Genomic DNA, 19,625 nt, shown 5'->3' on the forward strand with positions numbered 1-19,625 from the left:
GTCCAACAAGCAGACCTGAACCTCCAAACTCAGGAAGTGCAACAAGCAGACCTGGAAACCCGATCAGAACCATTGGAGGACTGCTGCTGTTTCTATCTGTGAAGCTTTTTCTGCTTTAATATTTGCTTCATGCAGAGTTTTCATTGCAGTCGCTGATTCCAGCAAATCATTGAATGTTTTCCTGAACTCCTGAAGCTGACTTCAGCAGCAGCTTTTCCACTTTCTGATGAGGATCATCATCTGCTGTCTGATGGTTGTTAGTCACACTGGTTTCAATCTGCTGATCAGTCAATGTGCCCTTGAGCAAAGCACTTTACCTCTAGTTGCTCACAGGTCCATTCCCCTTTCACCAAGCTTTATTCAGTCCATATTATGCATTGTTCACTGTTTTTAACATTTTCTGGAACTTTTGCTGATTCTGTCCCATTGGGATGAACGTTTCTTTATAAAACATATTATATGTCATTCGTACATTTCTTCACAGCACTTTGGCAACATTTGACATTTTTGTAGACCGTGATGGTTCTGTGATGCGTTCACTGACATCTAGTTTAACTGGAATTGTTGCTCTTCTGTCTTATTAAGGTTCTGAAGTATTCCCTTTTTTTCTATGAATATATAAATACATATTTTTTTTAATCTTTTGCACAAACAAATAAAAACTACAAAGCACATGAAACGAGTCTATTATTCATGTGTTAAAATTTCACTTTGTTGATAGAAGCACAGTTCCTTAAAATTTCTGAAGATGTAATGAAGTATTTTCCTTGTTCCTCAGAGAGAGAAATAAATAAAGTAAGACTAAAAATATGGAAATTGTTTAAAATGTTAAAGAGAGGGATACATTTCATGAATAACTGCCTGATTTTACAGAGAAAATGTCAGGGAAAAATAACTTTTAGGGACATCAGAAAAGATAAAATCTAATCTTTTTTTATGTCTCTTGGTTTATGGGCAGAATATTTGATTGAAAGGTGGAAATGTCATCTTTCAATGTTTACAGAGATTTACTTTAAAAAGATGTTCTTCCACCACAACCTGCAGCCTGACATCTTTGCTGTTTCAACACTACAAACATTTTCAGTCCAGAATTTATGATTAACTTTTCTGTTCCCTGCATTAAGCTTTGATGATTTCAGTGTTTTCCACCATTTCTTAGATGTTAAAAAGACATTTAGTCAAACTTTGTGATGCAGCAACATCAGAAAACATGAGAGGAGGCAATAATGTGAGAAACCACCAGACTTTGTTAAATGTTTCATGTGATTGTCCAGATTTATAAGCTGAAACTTTGTGTGATCCAAACCTTGACAGATGTGCCTCCAGGTCAGTAAATGTTCATCAAGAAGCCAGAAGCACCAGAAGCTGCTAGATGTTTCATTCTCTGCTGTGTCTGTTGACTGAATCACTGATTTTAGCAGAATGACTCCAGGTTTTCCTCCACAGTTCAGCCTCTGCTCCCTTTGCTTCCTCCCTCCACTGTTTCCATCCAGACTACCTGGATCATTCAGGTTCTGGTTCTGGGAGGACTGCAGCATGTTGGACCTGCAGACTCTCTGCTGTCTGACAGCTTCTGATCTTCCTGTCTGTTCTTGTCCTGAGCCGAGGTCCAGCTCAGTTCCTGCTGCAGGACGTGTTCATGGACACCTCAGAACAGTTCTAGTAGAACTGAGCCCACTGTTACCATGGTAACAGCTGGCCCACCTGGAGGACCTGAGAGTCCAGGGTTAGGTGGACTGAGAGACACAAAACTGTCTCCTTGAGAAGTTCTGGTCCCCTTCAAGATGAAGTCCAGGAGAACTCTGCACCAAGATCTCCTAAGTGGAGATGTTTTAATGATCAGAGTTATTTAACCAGAGGAAAAGGTTCTGATCCACTCAGGTCTCACACTCCTCTCAGTAGATTGTGTAAAAATCACTGAATTCATCCTGAAAACTGTCCATCTTCAGACTTCATGAGTGCCACTAAATAAAACCTCAGATTTTCATGATGCCTTCAAACTGCTGCCACCTTGTGGCTGAAACATGTTCCTGCAGCTCAGCCGAGAGAAACAGGCTGCAGGATTCTGATCCTGTTTCCATCTCAGTGATCCTGGTGGAGTTTGGACCCTGAGAACTGCTTGATCTGCTAATATTGATTCTCTGACTGTAACATGTGCAGCAGCTGCACTGATAAAACATGCAGGAGGTGTTTCAAAGCTAATTTTTCTGCTAACATATGTAACCAAACTATGGAGAGGAGAAATCCCAGAAGTTTATCTGCTAAAGTAAAAAAAAAAACATCAGTCCAGGTCAGGGTCAGCTACAACAGAGAAGAAATTATTGATTTCAGCTGTTTTACATTTTAATGAAGCTCAGAGTTGGTGCTGGCATGGTATGGGCTGATATTCTGGATAATCCAGCTTGACTTGTAAAGGCACCACATACTAATGTTATAATTATAAAGCTTGTTTGATAATGCTGGTAGGAAAATACTGTGGATTAAAAATAAAAACACCAGAATTAATAATTTGACAATATTTAATAATCTAAACTGTATGAACCAGCTAACCTTCGCAGAGCACTGTGATGATGTACAAGTACAACTATACGCTGATGACACTGTGTTGTACACATATGCTAAAACAAAGAAGTATTTAACAGCCAATTAGAAGCCTGATTGGAGCATCTCTAAACTGTTTTATGTATACATTTGATAATAAAGAGTAAAAATGATTTTTAATCTACTGCTGACACCAGATACTAGTATTTCATATTGTACAGTGACATTTCTTAAAAGTCGAACTCAAATTTCTCCTAAATGTTTCCTGCTTTTGTAGTCATGACAGCATAACTACACAGTTAGCAGCTGACAAACTTACTAAAGCTGTGGATAGTGTGATGGAATGGTTTGACCAGTCGTTTGAACACTAACTAGACAAAGAGATCGTTCTATTCTAAAACAAAGGTAAATACTCCAATGTCAGACATTTTCACCAGGGGTGCAAAGGTTGATATAATATCTGAATTTAAATATCTGAGTCAGGTTAGGCGGTCATCTTGATATTAAGAAGCATATCAAGAACTTGACCAAAAAGATGAAGTATAACTTGTCATACTTTAGGCATATTAGACCCTGTCTTTGGTTTTGCTGTAGCTAAGATCATTTAGCATGCTCTAATATTTTCCCACCTGACCTACTGTATCACCTGATGGGGACAGCCTGGTCTCAATCAGACCTTTAGAGTCAGTGTTCAAGCTAGCTTTAAAAGTCCTTGATAGAAAGCAATTTCAGCCCCATCCCTGCAGAATTTTGGGAAAACATTGTTTTTTAAGCATTTTTCAAACCTAAGTCTGATTTACAAGCTCTTAAATGGCCTGGCTCCAGCCTGCTTACTGAACTTTGTTTATCGCTTTGTTGGCTTGATAAGATCTACTCGAGTAGCTTCTCCTAACGACTGTATCGTACCCTTCGCTCCTCAACGTTTGGTCAGTCTGAGTTTTCAGTAAAGGCCACGACACACAGGAACAGTTTTCCTGTTGATATCAAAACCTGAACTTCTATAAGGAACTTTAAAATGAGCCAAAACAATACTAAAAATGTCTCAACATTGTAACCAATAATTTCTCTGTCCATGGTACTGGCTTTGTGTAAGTATGAATGATTCATTGAATGAACTGATAATGTAGGATTGTTTACAGGTAATGGGTGAGTGTCACATTGAACTGCTTCTGTGTGTTTGCTGTTTTTATCTGATGAATGGAGTTAATATGAATTGTGGCCTGGAATAGGGACAGCAGATGAAAATTAGCCTTTGACTATCTTTGGTACAGTAAATCAAATGTAATATTTATGTTTTAAACGTACATGGTCCCTTTTAAATAAACTTAAAAAAAAGCCTGATCAGGTGAAGGGGCTCCACAAAGCCCATATATTTAACTAATCCAACATTTCTGCTGTTTCTGGAGCAGCAGCTCCTCCTCTTCATCCTCTTCATCACTGCTGCTTGTTCACCATTCAATACAGAAATGAAGAGGTTCTGATGTGGTTCTGGAGGGAAAGCATCAGAACAGAACAAATCAAAGTGAACTGATCCAATCAGCCAGATGTTCCTCATGTTCCAGGATCAGACCTTCAGCTGGAGATGCGCTCAGTTCCTAGATTCACCACCAGGTGGCGCTCCAGTACCAGCTGTGATGGGAGAACTGGTCTGAGGTCAGATTTAGTGAGGATCTAGCAGCTGGATTCTCTCTGCTGAGAGATTGAACAAAGTCCTGCTGCTGTTGTTGGATAAACTGGACCAGAAGGAGAACTCTGCTGCTTTAGAGGAATTACTGGAAATATGAGGAAATAAAAAGAGTCTGGAAATTATTCTGGTAGATTCTGATCTACCAGCAGTCCTGTTTCATCTGCTGATCTCTGATCTTCATGTTCCTGCAGGTCTGAACTGAAACTAACCTGTTAAATGGATCAAAGCTACAATCAGAACTTCTGTTCTCCATCAGATCGGATCAATAATAAAATCTCTGGATAAAGTGGGAAGTTCTGGTCGTCATCCTGTTAACTTTCTGAATCTCCGTTCACATAGAAGCAGCTAATAACTGACTGTTTGTTTCTCTCTTGTTTAGATTAAAGTCTGACAAAAGGATCTGATATTAAAATAGATTTTATTCTGGTTCTGACCCAGTTCAGGTCTGAACATCAGTTTCTTTATCACATCCAGGCACAGAAACAGCAGATCAGTTGATTTACAGCATGGACTTCTGAATAAACAGAAGAAAATATCACAATAATGTACAACAGCAATAAAGGCTTAATATTTATAATTTAGTTGTCTTGTTTTATCAAAGAGGGAAAAACTTGGATGTGTTGCAGCCTGATTAAAATGATTTGTACTAAAGTTTAGAGTCTGTGAGTCTGTCAACATCTGGATGTTCAGGGAGGTGAGATCCTCACTCAGATGAAGCTGCTGGATGAAGTTTTTAATGAAGCAACAGGAAGAAACACAGCAGCTGATGTCAGTTTAGGAGCAAATCTTCACACAAACAACAATAAAAACAACAGATGATGAACCAGCTGATCAGACAGATCAGATGTTTCAGCAGATTTAATTATTAAAAAACAACAGTAGTACTAATTCAGCTTGTAACCATGTACTAAACAAGCAGTTTATCATAATGAAATCAAAAACAATATTAAATATTAAAAAATACAGCTACATCCTGAAAGTGATCAATCTGTCAATCTGTCATTTTCAGCCTATTAGCTGTAGCTATAGTTCATCCTCCTCCTCCTCCTCACTCCTATGACTGGCATTATTCTGCATCAGTTCCACAACTGAAACTGGGCTCATCAGCTAAAAATAACAATAACAGCAACAATAATCAACATTATAAAATATACAACATGAGAACATAAATACAATAAAGCAACTAGAAAAGGCTGTTCCTGCGAAACAGCAGTGAGAATGCTAATCTGCAGAATGATTTAGCAGAATATGCAGAAAACATTGAAATCAGATTTGAAGAATTTGAAAAAATGTAAAAATTTGAAGGGATTTGAAGAATTTGAAAAAGTTTGAAGAATTGAAAGAAATAGAAGAATTTGAAGGAATTTGAAGTTTGAAAAATTTGAAGAAATTTGAAGAATTTGAAAAATTTGAAGAATTTGAAACATTTGAAGAAATTTGGAGAATTTGAAAAAATTTGAAGGAATTTGAAAAATTTGAAGAATTTGACAAACTTGAAGAATTTAAAAATTTTAAAGAAATTTGGAGAATTTGAACAAATTTGAAGGAATTTGAAAAATTTTAAAAAATTTAAGAATTTGAAGATTAAGAACAACTAAAAAAATTCTGAAGAAATTTAGCAAGGCGCCTGCCTCGTGGTACCGTCAAAAATACTAACGGGGAGTAACACTGCGAATTTCAGCTTCCTACGGTCTTCACAGCACCCACAGTGCTCTTCGAAAGGTGCCATGTTAAGTCAATGGACCTCCTAGAAGCCTCTGGCTAAAAGGGTTGTCATGGAGACTCCCTCACAGCTGTAGCCCTCTATTTGTCTGTAAAGACAGAACAACCCCGGCTAAGCAGAGGTTGGTAGGACCTTTCTAAAGCTACTTCTGGTTAGCAACATGCTAACCGTTAGCCGCTAGCATGGTTGTGTTCAGTATCACCGGGTGATTGTACTCTGTCAGTTTGGTCCAAATCCTGTACTGGGAAGTGCCTCAAAAAGGGGTGCCAATACTTAATGTCACCAAACGTGACCAAAGTTCATGGGTCAGATTGGCGTCCTTTAGCAACTCAGCCTCACCACATCTGGGCCAAGAACTCAACATTTGACCAAAATGGTCAGTAGCGCCATTTCCCACATGTGGGAGGTGCTGTATTGGCCAATTGGGTCGTGTCTGGGCATCATGCCAGGTCCTGTTGGAAGCAAAGGCCCAATAGGAAAGCATGTGACATCCAAAATGGGACAGAAAACTGACACATGGCTGAAAGTCACTTGAAAATTTTAAAATGTTAAGAGGAAGTGACTGTGCGAATTTCAGGCTCCTACATTAATCATAGCCGCTGCAGCGGGCGTCAAAAGTTGCCATTGTATCTCAATGCAGCGGGCCGTCTACCGAAGTGCAGACACTTTGTGTCAGAGGCTGCTATTGGATTATAATGGAGAACTTTGCCTCAAACAACGCTCCATATCTCCTGTTCCGTAAATGGTAGAGATGTAATTTTTTCAGCGTTTAATTCTTAACGGATAGGGGAAGAAGACATGCTATCGGTTTTTTGCTGGAAAAAGTTTAATAAAGGCATAAAAAATTATGATATAAAGGGAATTTTTAGCGATTTTCAGAAATCCTCTAAAAAGGTTCCCGAACAAATCGCTGTAGCTGAAAAAGTATAAGAGATATCAAAACAATTCTTTCACTCTGAGTATCAGCAGGCTTTTGAGGACTATGGAGTTCATTTTTAGGTTTGTACAAAAATCGGTGTAGGCACAGCGACGATGTAAAAAGTGGATGATGTGGAAGAATGAAGCTCCAAAGCGTTTTAAGGATTTTGCACATTCGCTACTCCCGAACAAATTGTTCCTGTGGCAAAACCGTAACAGCTATCAACAAAATTCTTTTTTTATGAGTGCCAGAAGGGTCGGGACATTCCTGTGTGAAAGTCTCATGCCTGTACATAAAACGGTTTAGGAGTAGCGACGATGTAGAAAAGTGCCTCATTTGGGGAGATTGAAGTCTGATCCTGTTTTAGCATTTTCCCAAAATGCTACTCCCGAACAAATTGTTCCTGCGGCAAAACCGTAACATTTATCGACAAAATTTCTCTTTTGTGAGCGCCAGAAGGGTCGGGACATGAATGTGTGAAAGTCTCACGCCTCTACATGAAACGGTTTAGGAGTAGCGACGATGCGAAAACATGTGATGTTTTGGATTTCCAGGTGTCATTTTTGAAAACCGCTCCATAGGAAATGAATGGGGAAGGTTTCGGGTTAGTGTCGCTCTGAGGTGATTTGCGAAAAATCTATAAATCCCACACCAATGATGGTTACATTTTCCGAATCCAGACAAAAATTCCTACGTTTTGATGTATAATTTATGTGGATAGGGTGAAATTTGAGCGAGTGAGAGAAAGTTGTTCAGAGAAGAAGAATTTGTTGAATTTCTAGAGTGCGCACTCTAAAAGAGCCTCCTTGACGACCATAGCAACGCATGTTATTTGCTGAATTTCTTGAAAAGCCAAAATTATTTTAAAGACTTACTATACGAAAATGGTGAAAGATATGAAAAAGCTGAAACATACCATAATAGCGAAAAGATATTACTACATTTTAAAAGTTGAATGACGTTTATAGCTGAAAGTAGGCTGAAGCAGTAAGATGTCAAAAAGTTGAAATATTTGAAGAATTCGAAGGATTTTCCATTCATTTTCAATGAGAGCAAAAAACGCACAAAAAGTTAAATATTTTAAATATTATAAAAGTTATAATTACAAAAAGACATAGCAGTAATGTCGTGAACGAGCTGAACGTTTTGATACGAAAATTGTTTAAATCGGTTGAAGTATGCAGGAGTAGTTAGATGCCGAAAAACGTACGGAATAATAATCAAGACGTGAAGGAACTTAATAAGTGAGAATGCTGTATAGCATTCTCACTTGATAATAAAAATAAAGAAAAACAGGAAAACAATAAGTGAGAATGCTGTATAGCATTCTTACTTGATAAGGAAAGTGTTAAATTACAGGAAGAGAATAATTTCCTTCTCTCCATTCCTCTCTACAGAGCAACAGTCTAAGGCAGTTAGTGGCTAAAATAATCCATTAACAATTCCTTCATCTCTCCCACCTTTCAGCTTCAAAGCCTCTCCTTCACTTTCCACATCCATAACATTGCCTGGTTAACTTCTTTTTGTCTTTGCAGCATCAAGTTCTTCCTTCACACTTTTGCCAAACTGGACCACAGTCCACCAACCTCTCCACTTTATAATTTGACTTCCCTTCCCTCCCTGACCCCCAGAAAATCCTCCATAAACTGCAGCTGGTACAAAGACAACAGCTTGCATCATAACATCATCTACTTCCCACCTGAACATTAACTCCACTGGCTTCCTGTCACATTCAGTATAAATCCATCCTATTAACACACAAGGCCGACCACAGCCGTACGCTGTCGTATATTTCTGACTTCATTTCTATCTGAGTGAAAACATGTTCAAAGTTCTTGCTATGCTATTTTTTACTATTTTATTTAGTAACATGTTTATCTATAGAGTGATCTTAGGGGGCTTATAAATAAAATGTTCTATGACAATAAAAGTGGAACCTCACTACTGAAACACTGAAGACAACAGGGAAGTGATTTAAAACTAAAAGTGGGACTTTGTGGTTCCACACGCTCAACCATGGATTCAGGACCTCGGTTCTGTAGCTGTTTCACAGGGTGACCAGATCTCAAATGACCAAATGTGAGACAACAGGACGCTTGTGAGGAACAACGCGGGACACACCACCATCACCATGACAACGTCATACATTTCAATTTAACACAGTACAATAATCAGTCTCTGCTTTGCCTATTATTGCACAACTATTAATTATCAGAACTTACGAGTTTATCAAAAGGCATTAGTTAACTTTTTGGAAGTTTATAAAACTGTTACATTTTAGCCCTGTGACTGGAGACCTGTCCAGGATGGACTCTGTTACCCTGTCTCTCCCCCATTGAATGCTGCGAGAGTCTCCAGCCCCCCCCCCCCCCGACCCTGTGTGACGTACAGCCGCGTTCCACCACTGGCTACAGCTTGAAGTCACTAACCTGACCCTAGCCAGATGGATTTACCTCCTCTGAGAATAAAGTTCAAGTCCATGAAGTTATTTCTATCTATCAATCTGCTTGATGAGAGCTGAGTGGCAAAGATCTGCTGGACTCCAGGTGAGACTAGAAAAGTAACTTTATATGGTCTCTAACGGTAACCTGACCCTAGCCAGATGGATTTCACTCCGCTTAGCTCCGCCTAGCTTCACTCACATCCATCTGGGACATCTTCGATTAAGAGTGATTTCTCCAACCCATTTTATTGTCCAGCCAATCAGGATGCAGGGCTGGAGTTTCATAGATGTGACGTAGTGGAGAAGCGACCGTGAGACTGTTTTGATTCAATAGCGGCTCGCATCGAGGAAGCAAATCTATAAACATCATCATCCCATATGTTGCTGATGTCTCTGAAAAACTCAAGAGGATTTTCTCCAAACACAAAATCCCAGTACATTTCAAACCAAACAGGACCCTCAGACAGAGGCTGGTGCATCCCAAGGACAAAACCCCCAAACCTAAGATGAGCGGAGTGGTGTATGCAGTTCAGTGCAGTGAGGAATGTTCTGATCTTTATATTGGAGAAACCAAACAACCTCTCCACAGATGCATGGCTCAACACAGGAGAGCTACCTCCTCAGGACAAGACTCTGCTGTCCACCTACACCTTAAGGACAAAGGACACTCTTTTGAGGACCAACATGTTCACATTTTGGACAAAGAAGACAGATGGTTTGAAAGGGGTGTGAAGGAAGCCATCTACGTTAGGAGAGAAAAAACAACCTTAAACAGAGGAGGAGGCCTTAGGTTCCAACTCTCTAAAATTTATAACACAGCAACAGGGTTGATTCCTACCAAACTTCACCTCAATGCTCACCTCCATACAATGAGCACAAGATCACTCCTGTAAGCCCAGTAATGACCCTAACGACTCCCCGTTACTAAGGGGGTGACCAGTTTTGGTTTAATTTGCATGTTATCTAAGCCATAACTAGGCATTTGTTGGTCAATAATATAATCCTTGGACCTCCACACAACTCCAGACATTTGAATCGAGAAAGCTTCCTGGATGGGAAGCAAAACGTCTTCAAACTTTGGAAAAAAAGGTCCAGTTTTGTTTTTTTGGAATGATCATGACCTGGATGACTGAGAATCTTCACCAGCGTCTGAATATAAGTTTTGCTTTATTTATAGAACAGGTTTACATTGATATGAAGACATACATGTTCAAGTGATTACAATAATGTTTGATCATAAAAGGATTTATGATGCACAATGAAATAAGTGTGAAAAAAGTAAAAATGAGTAGTTAGTTTTCATGAATGTCTAGTAATCGATTTTTGTAATTTCAGCTATCTTACTGAACAATTACAGTAATAAACAAGGATAAAAACGCAGATGTTAAAACAAAAGAAACTATATGAGCTATACATTTAATTAAAAATGTAAAAAAAAAACATGAACTTGGGAACTAAAAATCGAATCAGAAACTGTCAGCAAACGTTCTGATGAACCCAAACACAGCCACACACACAGAGCCTTGTTTAAGAGCTTTTATAGAAAACTGATGAGTAGTGGAGGATGTGACCGACAGTCTTCACCGGGCTGGGAAGGGATGATGGAGATGGCAGGAGCAGGCGGACCGGAGGTAACTGGAGGACTGCAGGTGCTGCACTGTGGAGCCAGGCAGACGCTGGGAGCCAGGAAGCCTCCTGAGAAAGCGGGAGGGCGCTGGGGTCGGGGAAGAGCCAGCAGCACAGCAGGAGAGTCACAGCCAGGCACGAGGAGGGTGAGTGAGGCTGAGGTGAGGAGAAGAAGACTGCGAGGAGGGCGATGAGGGACGAAGGCTGGTGCGTGCAGGGGAGCAGCAGGAAGGAGGGATACGAGAGGTGCTTGAGAGCGGTTGTGAGCAGACGATCCGGCGGGTAATAGCAGACTGAGGTAAGCTTATGTAGGGAGGTTGGAAAGAGCCTGGCTTAATTAGTAGCAGCAGGTGGCAGGAATAAGTGGTGGAGTGAGGAACCGGACTGTATGGGAGGAGGAAGGTGCTGGAAAAATGTCCAGGGTGCAGTAGGCATCACTGCACCCTGACAGGGGCTTGACTGCATCGTTACATCTCTGCACGTCACTCACCTGTCAAGGATAAATATTCATGTTTCTACAACTTAAATTCTGAAGTTCGCTGTAGCTCAGTCTGAAAAATTTAACAAATTAAAAAAAACTTGGAATGTTTTTAAGCCAACTAAAAATTAGCTACTAGAGAAATGCTGAAACTAGCAAGTAAAGGCCCTGCGACAGACTGGCGACCTGTCCAGGGTGTACACCGCCTCTCGCCCATTGAAATGCTGGAGATAGGCACCAGCACCCCTCGCGACCCCATGGAGGGATAAAGCAAGTAAGAAAATGGATGGATAGCAAGTAAAGATTGTTGCCTTTAATGACAACAAACATCTCTCAGTAAACAGCTGTGCAGTTTGAGTAAATATTCATAGAGTAATTTTTCCTCCTGTGTGGATTCTCATGTGTTTGTTTAAAGTAGTTTTTTTGCCAAATCTTTTTTCACACAGATCGCAACAGAAAGGCTTCTCTCCTGTGTGGATTCTCATGTGTCTGTTTAAAGCTGATTTTCGGCTAAATCTTTGTCCACATAGATCACAACAGAAAGGCTTCTCTCCTGTGTGGATTCTCATGTGTCTGTTTAAACCTGATTTATCGATAAATCTTTGTCCACATAGATCACAACAGAAAGGCTTCTGTCCTGTGTGAATTCTCCGGTGCGTGTTTAAAGCTGATTTTCGGCTAAATCTTTGTCCACATAGATCACAGCAGAAAGGCTTCTGTCCTGTGTGGATTCTCATGTGTGTGTTTAAAGCTGATTTTTGGTTAAATCTTTGTCCACATAGATCACAACAGAAAGGCTTCTGTCCTGTGTGGATTCTCATGTGTGTGTTTAAACCTGATTTATCGATAAATCTTTGTCCACATATATCACAACAGAAAGGCTTCTGTCCTGTGTGGATTCTCATGTGTTTGTTTAAATTAGATTTTTGGCTAAATTTTTGTCCACATAGATCACAGCAGAAAGGCTTCTGTCCTGTGTGGATTCTCATGTGTCTGTTTATATCTGATTTGCGGCTAAATCTTTGTCCACATAGATCACAACAGAAAGGCTTCTGTCCTGTGTGGATTCTCATGTGTGTGTTTATAGTTGATTTGTGGCTAAATCTTTGTCCACATAGATCACAACAGAAAGACTTCTGTCCTGTGTGGATTCTCATGTGTCTGTTTAAATTAGATTTTTGGCTAAATCTTTGTCCACATAGATCACAACAGAAAGGGTTCTGTCCTGTGTGGATTCTCATGTGTGTGTTTAAATTAGATTTTTGGCTAAATCTTTGTCCACATAGATCACAACAGAAAGGCTTCTGTCCTGTGTGGATTCCCATGTGTCTGTTTAAATATGATTTTTGGCTAAATCTTTGTCCACATAGATCACAGCAGAAAGGCTTCTGTCCTGTGTGGATTCTCATGTGTGTGTTTAAAGCTGATTTTTGGCTAAATCTTTGTCCACATAGATCACAGCAGAAAGGCTTCTGTCCTGTGTGGATTCTCATGTGTGTGTTTAAATGTGATTTTCTAATAAATGTTTTGCCACAGTCTTCACAGCTAAGCTTCACTCCTGTCTGGACTTTCCTTCGTGAGTCCACATTTTTCTTCTCTGTAGAACATTTCTTATATCCAGAGTCTGACAAGTGCTTCAGCTCAGAGAGAGGGTGCTCTACATCACTGTCCTCTTCATCCTTCTCACTGTCTTCAGCCTCTGAAGAAGTGGAAGCATCTCCATGATCTTGTATTCTGGTGGATTCTTCTCCATCATTCTCTTCTGGAAGCTCTCTGCCTTTAATCTGGTCTGGATAAAGCTGTGAGAGCAGCAGACACTGTTCATCATCCAGACTCTTTATGGGAGAAGAGACTGGAAACCTGATGGCATTAATCACCTCCTTCCCATTGAGCTGCTCTCCTGGCAGACTGATGTAGACTCCCTTCTGGTTCTCCTTGATGTGGGGGGGCTTTGGATCATGCAGGTCAGCAGGAGGTCTGTGGTCTAAAGAAGCTTCTTCTTTAACAATCAGCTTCTGCTTAACATCTGCAGGAAACATTGAAACACATTATGCACATAAAGTATTTTGATGTCAGCTTGAATTGAATTTAATATATATTTTGGCAATTTAGTTAGATTTAATTCATTGATTTAACTACTACTTGTTGTTTAATTGTTTCTTATGTCTTGTTTGTGTACAGTTCCTTGCAAGAGTTTTCACACCTCTTTGAATTTTCCATGTTCTTTTGCCTCACAACCTGCCACATAATATGGATGGATATAATATGGATATGGATGATTTATTTGATCGATTTAGTTTGCACCATTTCATTTACAGAACATGCAGACAAGTAAAACACAAAATAAACCAACAGAAAACTGGGCGATATGTCCTACAATCAATATAGTGATATAACAAGCAGTTCACCTCGATACCGATTAGTGGAGGATAAAACACAAAAACAAGCTACTTCAAAGCCAGGGATATTGATGATATAATCCACCTAGACGAGGCATGTCCAAAGTGCGGCCCGGGGGCCATTTGTGGCCCCTGGACTCATTCTGGGTGGCCCCCAACAGCATTTCAAGAAAGATTTGGTCCAGGTGGCTGATGCAGATGGAAGTTTTTAGTTTTTAATTAGGGCAAAATTATGACAGAAAAGTAAAAAGCCTACAATTGAAATAGTTATGTTCAACACAAAGTATTCATCTGTCAATAAACACACTTTTGACATTCTCTTTAATTTTATAGTAACATCTATTCAGTGACATTTAATTACTCAAATGCAAACCTTGGTGCATTAAATCTGCTTTGACTTCAATTATTAAAATTGGCTAATTAAAGCAAATGTTTTCAAAGAACAACTCAGCCAAATATTGTTCTTATATGGCTGAACCAATAAGAGTCAAATTAAATTATTCAAAATAATTTGCAAGCTAGACGAAAATCTTTTAATATGACAAATGAGCAAAAACTCTTTTTTAAAATGATCATATTTTGTAGAGCAGGTAAAAAAAATATATATATAATTTTTTGGGGTTAAAAAAAAATAACTATTATGGTTTTATATATATATATGATATGTTTTTTGGCCCTCGAGTTCCTTTTACTGGACAATATTGGCCCCTGTACCGAAAAGTTTGGACACCCCTGACCTAGACAGTCATGGCGACTGCCCTTATCCCATCTTATTTTTTTTCCCCAGTGTCCTTTCTGGCAATGTGGCAATAAGAATTGTTCTCTTAATGCCAAAAAGAGCTCAACAGGTTTTACTTTCACTAGTGGAGCAGTACAGCTTTTGCCATAGTCCTCCACTTGATTTATGCATGTGAATGTCCGTCCGTCTTCTTCCGCTTATCCGGGGTCGAGTCGCGGGGGTAGCAGCTTCAGTAGGGAGGCCCAGACGTCCCTCTCCCCGGCCACTTGGGCCAGCTCCTCAGGAGGAATCCCAAGGCGTTCCCAGGCCAGCAGAGAGACATAGTCCCTCCAGCGTGTCCTGGGTCTTCCCCTGGGCCTCCTCCCAATGGGACGTGCCCGGAACACCTCACCAGGGAGGCGTCCAGGAGGCATCCTGACCAGATGCCCGAGCCACCTCAACTGGCTCCTCTCGACGTGGAGGAGCAGCGGCTCTACTCTGAGTCCTCCCCGGATGACTGAGCTCCTCACCCTATCTCTAAAGGAGAGCCCAGACACACTACGGAGAAAACTCATTTCAGCCGCTTGTATCCGGGATCTCGTTCTTTCGGTCACGACCCAAAGCTCGTGACCATAGGTGAGGGTAGCAACGTAGATCGACCGGTAAATCGAGAGCTTCGCCTTTTGTCTCAGCTCTCTCTTCACCACAACGGATCGGTACAGCGCCCGCTTCACAGCAGACGCTGCACCAATCCGCCCGTCGATCTCCCGCTCCATCTTCCCCTCATTCGTGAACAAGACCCCAAGATAGTTGAACTCCTCCACTAGGGGTAACACCTCCTCCCCAACCAGGAGAAGGCACTCTACCCTTTTCCAGTTCAAGACCATGGTCTCGGATTTGGAGGCACTGATTTTCATCCCGGTCGCTTCGCACTCGGCTGCAAACCGCTCCAGTGAGAGCTGTAGATCACGCCCTGATGAAGCCAATAGGACCACGTCATCCGCGAATAGCAGAGACGCAATCCTAAGGCCACCAAAACGGATCCCCTCAACACCTTGGCTGCGCCTAGAAATTCTGTCCATAAAAGTTATGAACAGAATCGGTGACAAAGGGCAACCTTGGCGGAGTCCAACTCTCACCGGAAACGAGTCCGACTTACTGCCGGCAATGCGGACCAGACTCTGACACCGGTCGTACAGAGACCTGACAGCCCTTATTAAAGGGTCCGGTACTCCATACTCCCGGAGTACCCCCCACAGGATCCCTCGGGGGACACGGTCGAATGCCTTCTCCAGATCCACAAAACACATGTAGACTGGTTGGGCAAACTCCCATGCCCCCTCCAGAACCCTGCTGAGGGTGTAGAGCTGGTCCAGTGTTCCACGGCCAGGACGAAAACCACACTGCTCTTCCTGAATCCGAGATTCGACTATCCGACGGACCCTCCTTTCCAGAACCCCTGAATAGACCTTACCAGGGAGGCTTAAGAGTGTGATTCCTCTGTAGTTGGAACACACCCTCCGGTCCCCCTTTTTAAATAGGGGGACCACCACCCCAGTCTGCCAATCCAGAGGAACTGCCCCAGATGTCCACGCAATGCTGCAGAGCCGCGTTAACCAACACAGCCCCACAACATCCAGAGCCTTAAGGTACTCAGGGCGAATCTCGTCCACCCCCGGAGCCTTGCCACCGAGGAGCTTTTTAACAACCTCGGCAACCTCAGCACCAGAGATGGGAGAACCCGACCCAGAGTCCTCAGGCTCTGCTTCCGCAATGGAAGACGTGTTGGTGGGATTAAGGAGGTCTTCGAAGTATTCCGCCCACTGAAACACGACGTCCCGAGTCGAGGCAGCAGCACACCACCCCCACTGTAAACAGTGTTGGTACTGCACTGCTTCCCCATCCTGAGACGCCGGATAGTGGACCAGAATCGCTTCTGTGAATGGTTTTATTATAATTCATGCGGGGGATATCTCAAATTATATAGACACTACAATGGAAAAGTATGAGAGCAAAGGAAGAACAAGAAAAAAGGTGAAAAGGTGAAAGACAGAGGAGATAAAAGGAAGAGAATGATAAAACGTCTTCAGTCTGCTTCATCACCTGCAAAGAGAGACGCAAAAAGAACAGCACAACCAACGGATATAGTATAACAGACACAATAAAGTAACGCCTTGATACCATTGCTGAATTGTATGTATTAGTATTTAATCTGGCATGTATAATGTGGCAGCTGAAATTAAAAAATATGGGCTTTCTGTATGGAAGTGAATCAATTTCAGTGATTACCTACTGGGTCTGGGGCCTGGTATTATTGGATGTTATGTGCGAATGTGTGTACGTCGTCTTTTTTTTTTTTTTTTTGAGTCTGTGCGTTGTGAGGTGTGAATGAGACTGTGTGTGTGTCCTTTTTGTTTATTTGTCGGGTCTGAACTGCTCCCTGTCCCAACAACATCTCAAGTCTCGGCTAAGTGCTCTGGGGGTTCCTTTGGGCGTCTGGGGTTCTGGGTCCCCCGGCGCCTGCCTCGGTACTCTGGGGGGACGGATCTTTGGCTCTTCACAACCACTATTAAGCATTTTTCTTTTGGATAAACTTTACATACACAAGTGCACTCATAAATAACTACAGGTGCTGGGTTCCTTGTCCCATCCTAAAAAATGGTTGGGGTCACACCGCAGTTCATTCCTCCTCCAGCAGGGTTGGAATGGCCCCCAAAAAGCCCAAGTCCAGACACCAGAGAAGAGAAGGAGGCTAGGAGGCTAGGAGAGGAGCAGCAGAGCAGGGGCCCAGGACATCAGAAACTGTTTTTCTGAGAATGGTGAGAATAAAACTACAGAGGACAGCTGAACATTTAGCCTAGTTGTTCATTCATTTTATGTCTGTAACATTACCAGAGGAGTCACTAGGTTTTAAGGACAGGGAGGTTATTGTTCTAATAAAACATTAGAACAATATAAACTAATACACAATAGACACAATGATAATCTAAAATAAATCAAAATAAACTTCTCAAACTGAGCTAAAAGCCAAGGAGAAAAATGTGTTTCAAGAGCCGATTTAAAAACATTTGTTTGATTTGTTATAGCAGCTTATTCCACAGTTTGGGGGTAGCAGCTGAAAACGTTGCTTACTGACAGTAACTACACTGCCAGCCTGAAGGAGTGTGACGGAGCATACGTTTGAATCAGGTCATTTACTGAGGGCATGACCATGTGAACACTTAAAAATAAATAAAACAACTTTAAAATCAATTTGAAGATGAACTGGAACCCAATGTAGAGATATCTAAACAGAAGTGATAAGTTCTCATTTCTCTGCATCAGTTAAATGATGTGAAACAGTGTTTTGAAATAGCTGAAGTAGATTAAAGAGTGGCCAAGCCATTCATAAAGACCATTACAGTAATCTCAATGGGTCGTAATATGAGCAATAATTAAAATCTCTAGATGGTGATGTGAAAGAAAAGGTTTCACTTCAGCCAGTTGTCTCAGATGATAAAAACTGGACTAGATTACAGATTTAATCTGTGCATCAAGTTTAAAATCATTGTCCAGTCCCACATTCAGGTTTGTTGCCGATTATTTGTTGAGTCAAATAATCTGATAAAGATCCCAGATCAGCCAGAACTTTAAATACATTACAGGGTAATAACTCAGTTTTTAGTTGATTAAAAATGTAAACATTTCTGTGACTTCTATGCTTTGATTTCATCAATGCAATCCAGAAAGTGAATTATTTAGTACAGTTTTTCCTGTTTTAGTGGCATATATACATTTGGCTGTTTCACATTTATATAAACTATGATATTAGTAACAATTATTTAGACAATACCCCACATCTTCAAGCCACGGCCACCTGGTTCTGAATGGGTTTGGACTCCCACAGACATCTGCAGTGCCGGCCAGGCTAAGCTGTCTGTTTTCTGGGAGACCAACATGGGAATTTATAGCCAACTGCCCTGGAGACCATCTGCTTGTAAACCTTTTTCAGTTGTTGCAGGAAAACTGAGTCACCAACGTCAGAGAAAACAGGAGAGGTTCGGCACATAGATAAATATTATACAAATGGTTTTACTTTTTTAAGGTATGACTTAGGAAAAAGCTTAGGAGCTTACAGGATAGCTCCTGCTAGCTATTTTGAAACCGTGCTCTGCTGATGTAGTATGAGTGTTAAAGTTATAACAAACTTTATTTCCATAAGGGTTTTATATATTGTCCGGATATTAATGTTTGTGTTGTCTGGTCTGCTCATTATGACCAAAATAGGCGGCCGCCTTGCCAACATAGCGCTGCGGGAAACCCTGCTCATACTGAGCAAGCATGAAGCGACAGCAATGTTCTCTGGATGTTTATTTATTTCTGTTAAGAAATTCTTGATCTTGAATAGAAGTTGTCACGCCTTTATTCTATATATGTGCAGAGTTTGCTGTTAAAAGAACGTCAGTGATTGAATCACTCCTTTCAACTATTGTCCTGATATCAGCTGTTTGGGCTGATATTCACCAGACAGTACCTAACAGGCATAAAGTTATTTATTAAACATTAACTAACTTAAAACAATGTGTAATAACAACAATAAAGACTAATTTCTCTTTAACATTGTCCTAAAAAACATGGCTGGATGAATATTTGGACATGAACCCAATGGGTAAAGGCTTGGTGTCAACCATATATGGCAACTCTGTCAGTTGGCCGTTTAAAAAACCAATGAGAGGAAGAACTAGAGGAATCCTTCATGGATGAAGTCTGGCAGGCTGCAGTTGAAAGAATTCACTCCTCATCAATCTGCATCAGACATGGCCAGCTGCAGTTTAAGGTGCTGCACAGGCTGCACTTTTCTCCAAGTAAAATAGTAAGAATACATCTAATAAAGATTTAATAAACATCTGTCGACCAACCTGATCAGAAACTGGGATCTGAAGATTTATCTAGTATTTCCCCCAAAGCGGATGAGTTTTACTTTGCCTCCATATCTGACTGTGAAACTGGGATCCTGGCTGAGTTTGTTCCAGCAGCAGGAGCAGCTTTGTGTTTCCTCACAGACCAGCAGACTCTAGCGTGAACACTTGACCTAGAGAGTCAGGAGATCTG

The 19,625-nt window shown here is 41.0% G+C and overlaps 1 long non-coding RNA gene across 1 annotated transcript; it reads right to left on the reverse strand.

Annotated features, from left to right (window-relative positions):
- Positions 1–3,614: 3,614 nt before the first annotated feature.
- On the reverse strand, positions 3,615–4,425 carry LOC118565859. Its single transcript, XR_004932672.1, has 2 exons — positions 4,112–4,425; positions 3,615–4,029 (listed from the first exon to the last, which is right to left on the reverse strand). It is a non-coding gene; the product is annotated as an uncharacterized LOC118565859 (long non-coding RNA).
- Between the last annotated feature and the right edge of the window lie 15,200 nt (positions 4,426–19,625).

Source organism: Fundulus heteroclitus, chromosome 14 (genome assembly GCF_011125445.2).
Source record: "Fundulus heteroclitus isolate FHET01 chromosome 14, MU-UCD_Fhet_4.1, whole genome shotgun sequence".
Classification (NCBI taxonomy): Eukaryota; Metazoa; Chordata; class Actinopteri; order Cyprinodontiformes; family Fundulidae; genus Fundulus; species Fundulus heteroclitus.